The 7,603-nt window shown below is 31.7% G+C and overlaps 1 pseudogene; it reads left to right on the top strand.

Moving 5' to 3' along the window:
- The window catches only part of LOC111692669, a 5,196-nt pseudogene extending 2,573 nt beyond the window's left edge, over nucleotides 1-2,623 (top strand).
- The last annotated feature ends 4,980 nt before the right edge of the window (nucleotides 2,624-7,603 follow it).

The raw sequence follows: 7,603 nt of genomic DNA, 5'->3' as shown, positions 1-7,603 counted from the left end.
AAATTGTAATAATTAATTTTAACGCAACAGCTTATGGAGTTGTGTATGACCAAGTGATGGTAATAGTTAATAATAATAAATGTTTTATTGTAACGCGTGGTGGTAATAGTTTAAATAACTAGATGGATTTCACATGGTCTAACGACACCTACAGTGTACGATAATTCAATAAACAAAGAAATCTAAATAAAAAATTTAGATAAATTTGGAACTAATACACTGAAGATGAATTTTTCGAGACAAAACGTCTGTCTGGTTCGGGCTCACGCAGTAGTATTGGGGCTCATGAAAGCTTGCAAAAAATATAATAAAATTTTCAGGGTCGTATTTAAAAAAATGAAGTTGATGATAGTCCTGGAGAGACGAAACGTTACGTATAAAAATTGATTATGCCATTCGATATAGGGCAAAAAGTAGCCATGAGAAAGCGTTCTTTTTTCAATATCACTTCAAACAAGGCTGAAATGAAACAAAAACGGATTTCCAAAATTTCGGATTTTTACAAATATTTCGAAAACTAATCACGTTAGCCTTGATTTTTTAAAGCATAGTGTTGGTCCCCTGATTATGCAAATTTGCCCCCATTTAAGCTACTTCGTACCTCTCACCGTTTCCGAGATCGCTGTAGTGAGAAGCGAATTTGTAACAGCCTATATTTTTTCGAAAGTCCACATTTTTCTCAATAACTTTTATTAAAAAAGTTTTTCGATATCTCTTGCCGTTTAAAAGATATAAACGATATGTACAAAGAAAAACACTGGTTCAATCAAGTCTGTTACTGATTTTATCAGCATTGCTGTGGTAAACAAAGTACTTGTTCAATTTGATTTTGAATCTTTTAGAGCTTTTCCAAAAAATCATAATCATATCTACTTTTTCATTGAGTACGCATTTCAATATTTTGAAAGAAAGAACAATAAAAGTCGTTGAGAAAAAAAAATTCAAATTTAAAAAACATTAATTTATGAAATTGGAAAAATAATTTTGATGACGTCACAGCCCTTAGGATGCTAAACTTACCAAAATGAAATTTTAAGTCAGATAATTATAATATTCTGCCATAAAGATTCCCGCTTGTGGTTTCCTATTTGCGCTTTTCGTTTTCCTATAATTTAAACAGCGGTATAGTTTACTGTAGGTGACATAATTAATAGTTTTTGTGCAAAAACTAGGAATAAAAAGTCAGATTTAAAATAAATATGGATGACTTTTTAATAGAAAATTAAAATATTTAACCACATTTCCTTTATATGTATACAATATTTGTTGAGACAGAATTAAAAGAAAAGCATAAGCCAATAATGTTCTGTTATCGGAAATACTGTAACAATATACTGCGGCAGGAGCGTGCCTTGAAATTTTCCGCCAATGTGTTTCTACCTCGTGTGTTGAATGCTGTTAATTCCAGGAAAGTGGCGCAGGGGTTTTCTTGGAATTCTATCAAAACAAATATCGCACGGACTGTACACCAACGTACACAACGACACCATGGTTAAACTGTTTCGGAGTTGAACAGGACTACAGACTCAATTCCTCAGAGTTTCGTGATGTAACATACTAGCACACCCAAGGTTCTGGGGTTAAGAATTTATGAACGCCTTCCAACTCATAGTCCTGATGTATGAGATCCATGTTTCATGGTTTTATACTCTCGCACATCTCGGGTTACGGGATCATGGAGTTATAAACCAATGAAGCTACGGGGTTATTGGGTTATGGTGCAAAGAGATCATGAATTCGAATGTTTTGCTGGTCAATGACTCTCAAGTCAGTTTAACATCTCGAAAACCGCTTTCCAGACGAATGTCTTGATTTTAAGGTCAAAACAGAAACTGATCCAGGAATTCCAATTCGGCGGATCAAAGTACTATGCGACACCTTTTTTATTTTGAGGTCCTGCGAATCAGTTGCAATCAAGTATTTGGAGGTATTCTAGTATAATTAAACTTCTCCGTTTTGTTGAATTTTGTAACAAAACTATTTAGATCGCTTACCTCTATCTTCTAAGACTGTAGTAGTACCAGTAATATGCTCTAAAAGAAAACAAGTTAAATCTCGTTTTAGTAATTTAAGATAAATCGAATTATAAATATTTATTTACGTTTTACCTCATGTATGAAAATTAGACTTATGCATATTTATTTCGTATTCTTGAAGGCCAACATACTGCTTGTTATTTTCGGAAAGTATCAAAGGCTACAACATTTTTTGCACATATACTTATTTCTTCCATTTTATGCGCGCGAATTACCCACATCCTACAAGAAACATAAAATTTTCAGTTCTATTTAAGATGAGAGATACACAGCATTGATTTTCCAGGTTTCGACCAAGATGTCCAATAATAGCAGTGACAAGATACCCGCGAGTGGCACGCCAATTAGCAATTTACAAAGGTATTGACAGCGTCGTTAACGTCAGGCCATTCGAAGGAAATTGGGACAAGGATGTCGAACAGAGGCTCCAGCTGGGGACGGCTTACGGAAGATATGTTGGATATGTCCGGGCGGGAGACACAGTGGTGACTGTCTCTGGATCAAGACCTGGGTGTGGAATACCGAATAACATACAGATTATTTATGCATCCGATTTTGATGCCTTGGCTAGGAAGAGAAAATATTAAATATTTGCCTCAATAGTTCAGGGGGTTGATTTTTCTTTAAATAAACTCATTTCTATTAATTAGGTATGAGTTTTGATAACCTAATTTGAACTTTTAGAATTAGGCTAAATCGTCGGTATCCGAATTGATTCGGGAAAGGTTATTATTATCAATGTTATAAAAAGAGAAACAGCTTTTAGAAATTTTAAGAATAAAGACTTTTCTTTCCGTATAAATATCAAATCTCTTATAAATGAAAATTATACAGGGCTATCCAAAAGTTCCGGTACGGCAGAAAAACGTTTCAGATAATAGTGTAAAGATTTTTCCCTGGCTATCTGATGGTTACCTTGGATTTGACCTTGACTTTGACCTTCAAGGTCATTTGAAGGTCGAGTTAAGTTTTTTAAATGGGAACTCCTATTTTTTTGCTGATTTGGAAACAGGAAGTTTTTGGTAGTTTGTACCTTCCATCAAAGAGAACTTTCTATCTTCCATCGAAGAGAACTTTTCTATATATGTTAATACATACCTTGATATAGACTTTGCTATACTTATTTAATTTCTATGCATACACATCACTGACACGTGGATATTTTAAAAGCAAAGTGATCCAACCAAATTTAAAAATTATATGACCATATTAAGAAAATTTACTACCCTTAATTTTCATCATATACACTTTGAAGCACCCGCAGTAGCTTCTGTAGGTGTAATTAAATGTCTATGCGATGGATCCAACTCAAATTGATTTCCTCAAAAGATGCAATTTTTAACAATTAATTGAAATTAATAAAAAATGTACTAATAAATAATCAATACCCTGAGAATTTTATTCAAACAGAACATTGAAACTTATAAGACAGTTCTGTCAACAACAAAGGGAAATTACATTCACAATAAAAATTACATATATTTCTTTATTACTCGAAAATTGATGAAGAATAGGTAACAAATTAACTAGAATAATTTTTCAGACAACCTTACAAACTTTGTTCTCAACGATGCGCCCACATAATGATTTTCAAAATAAAAAAATTGCATTTATAACGTACCTTGTGAATGCACTATACATTAGAAAGACCTCACGACATGTAAAGATTAGAATTAAGAAAATGACATTAAAAAAACAAAAATTTTGGAGAAGGAAAGTAATATTCTTAAAAGAAAATTAGAAGAAACCGCAATTATTTTGTTGAATGGTGAAAATATTCTATGAGCTTGAATCATTGTTGGCAACAAATTCTAAAAGATGAACTAAGTAATAATAGCATCCCCAACTATAGCAAAAGCAAATTGAAACTGTCAAAAATAATTAAAACAAAAAGTCATTCTAAACAGATATATTTCCAGAACGTTAACAACTTTCTAAAGTATGGGACAATCTAGTGACTTTTTTTGTATTTTGAATTTGTCTACTTTTTTAGTGCGAGATTTTTTGTTAAAAAGAATCTATTTCCATAAAAATAACCCTTTACCGATCCTTGTGCAGCAAAGGTTTATTTCATTAATTTTCCTCAGATGGCAAAATACTCAAAAAATAAAGAAAAAGAAAACGAAAATTATGTCACAAATAATTAACTTCAGACAATATCTTTGAGTTTATTTATTTCTTATTTACAGATCGATACGATATCGCTAGCTAGGGAAGTAAATAAACAAACTAAATTCAAGCTGTTATACATATTTCTAATGGAAACATGGTTCCTAGTTTGGAAAATGAAAACATTCTGTATGAAAAATTAATTGACTGAATGCAATGAGATTTCGTGTCGTGTCTGTATTTTTGTCTGATTTGTTTTTCAGTGTTCCCATATTTCTTTGGTGCCATGTACTTTTTTAATTTTTAATTTAATTTAGCTTCATAAGTTTCTCTTTATGTTGTTTTTTTAGAAAACTGTAAATAATTTGATTCATATACTACTTGTTAAATCACATTAGTTTAAGTCCAAGAGAAGTGAGGATCGCAGGGGGGTCCTATGCTTTTCTTATGGGACTAAAACCCGCTACCAACTTGACAAAATTAAATTCTATTTAAATTATTTGGGATAAACATTATCTATATAGCAAAGAAATCTACTCAATATGCACATAACATACATATTGAAGGTTAACAACATCAAAATACCATAGTTAAGTAGTTTTAAATTATATTTAATGAACGCATAAACACTATGTAGATGTGGCAACAGCGCTAATAATCGAGTGCAGTTGTACACACTGCGAACCTACAGACCTCGGACATCGGAGATATTGCGCGTTAAATTCGGGTAAAGATGCGTACGCGTTCAAAAATGTATTGTGTATAAACTATGTAAAATATAATTATTATATATAGCAAATATATCGTATTATCCTCGCGAAGATTTGTACCCTTTATTTAAAATCCATAAATCATGTGAACAGGTTAAATAACGAGAAAATAATTAAGTTAATTTAGTTCTAAAGAAATGAAATGACACTCGCGCCCATCTCTAGTCCAAGTCAAAGAAAATGTTGGATGCAATTTTGAAGGTTCTGTTATAGAAATTACATTATTACTCACTGTTCGTGTTTTTAATCTCTATTTTAGTAATGTTACAAAAGTTTTGCAACTATAACTATTTTTTTAGATATAAAGTTTGCTGAGAAATATTTATGTTCCTTTGTTATTCTGTACAAATGCTTTTATCTCAAGTATTACTAATTATATTAATCAAGTAAAGAAAACTTTATGTAACCCTAAATATTGCTGGGTACGGATTACGATATTTTTATAAACCATTAAATATATTAAAAGGATTTATCAACTGTATTTTTTATTCCAATAAATATATCACAGATTCCTACGCTTTTTTAATTAGTTTAGTTTTTTAAAAACATTACAAAAAATAATCTGTTGTGGATAATTTATTGTTGAAACAATGTACATGGGATTTAGGAGAAATGTATATGTTTGAAATCAATTTCGTTTTTATCAAGTCATTCAAATGTATTCCCTCTTTGCTGTCAGCTGATTGCGACGTTGCCACATTAATCCTCAAGTCAGACAGAAATGCAATTCTGTTTCTAATTAATACAGCTGCAATGTTCAAAACTTACATTAGTTTTACATCAAAAATAAGACAATTCTGTGCACTATCTATGGAAAAGTTTTGTTTCACAATTTCTACATTTTTTTCTCAGTTATGGGCAAAAAAAGAGCCGCACCGTCCATCTTCGCCATATAAACCCATGTTAAAATGAACAACTTTCGAACTTTCAACAATATCTCAAAATCTAGATTCAAAACAAATTTCAAAAAAATATGACGCACAGAGGGAGCACTGGGTAATACGCTATATAAATTTTAAGTATATATGTGCATTTTAGTAAACCCGATATACCTCCTTAAAAACGAAATGCATTGAAATTTGTATACAGGGAAATATCGAAAATGAGCAAGAGTAACTTTTTTATGAAAAGAAGGACATTCTTTCATATTTTCCGTACACAATGTCCGCAACTTTAAATGTAAAAAAAAATCCCTTATTTATCAAAGGATGGCGCTCTATACAAGCAACGTTAAAATTAGTTAGTTAAAAATTCTGAATTGTCATGTCAAAAAACATAATAATGCCAATATTTTTATTCGCACTCTGTCAGTTTTATTGAGAAATTTCAAAATAAACTTCAAACATTGTACTCCCTGTGTCTTTGAAACCAGCAACGTTTGCGGAAGGCATATTTGGCACATTCGACTTATTTTGGCCACCAGTATCTCCAGCTTCGAGATTTCCCAACCCTTCGCACCCGATATATTGTTAAATATACTTTTACATTTACCTATTCATTTAATTTTGCTTAAATGAAACATTTCTATTAGTGTTATTCGTTATCATTATTGATAATATTTGAAGGATCATACAGCCCTTAAGAATCTTTTCATGTTTCACTTGGTTGTTGTTTGTTTTGATAAGAGGAACCCTAAAAGTTTGTCTCAATGTGGCTGTTACATCCTGTATTTTGTTCGTCATTTTTTCATCAAAATTTCAAGTTATATAATATATTTATTTATTAACTGAGCACAAGATGAATTCTAATAATTTAAGAGTCGTTCATGTACTTTTTCAAATAATTCACTAACTACATTTGACCCATCGTTAGTGCAGTTGTTCAATCTCCCCTAATAAAAAAATCCATAACCTAGCAAATTACACAAAATGGTGTAAAATCAATGCGGCTTTATTAGGGAGGCATTCCATGTACCACTTTATTCATTACACGCTAAAACTGAAGTGTAGTGACCGGCGAACTATAACCTAATAACTCTGCAGCGGCAAAATTAAAAACGAAAAACCCAGTGCACGAAATCTGCGAGAATCGGGCTTTAATCATTCGACGCTAAAAATCAGTATAGTTGATTGGTAGGCACATTGGCGTGGTCACATGTGTGCACCGTCACATTTCATCGAATTTCACGGCCCACTGGTTCTTTTGTGAGCGGCTCCAAATACAGGGGTGACACTGTGACGTATTATGTGGGATATTGAAGTATTATTTGGAAATTTAATCGAAAAATTAGTTATTTAATTATGATAAATTTATTTTGTTGTCAAATTTACGAAATTAATAAAATCCTTAACAGAAAAATAGTGCGTTTGATAAAAACTTGCAACGGAAAAAATACCTTGCAAAAAATTATTACATTATTGCAGTTCTCCAGTTTGTGCAAAAAATTGTCACAAATACAGTAAAATAGTAAAAACATTGTAGTAAAATTTATTAATATTGCCCCATTGAACTTCACAATTTATATCTGCCACTGTGTTCGTATCAGAAATAGTATGAAACATACCTTAAAATTCGATGTAGAATCCAAAAATTAAATAAAAAATAGTACATTCCGTTTGAAATAAGCGAGTTGACGTCTACTTCCGGTAGAACCGGAAGTTCCACGGAGACGCCAATATTTTCAATCGATAGAACATTAGGAGAAACCCCCGTACATACATTTTCAGAATTCCAGGGCTTAAGAAGGTA

Source organism: Anoplophora glabripennis, unplaced genomic scaffold (assembly GCF_000390285.2).
Source record: "Anoplophora glabripennis isolate ALB-LARVAE unplaced genomic scaffold, Agla_2.0 scaffold2533, whole genome shotgun sequence".
Lineage (NCBI taxonomy): Eukaryota > Metazoa > Arthropoda > Insecta > Coleoptera > Cerambycidae > Anoplophora > Anoplophora glabripennis.
Note: the sequence above shows the minus strand (reverse complement) of the source record. Positions and strands in the feature narration are given on the sequence as shown.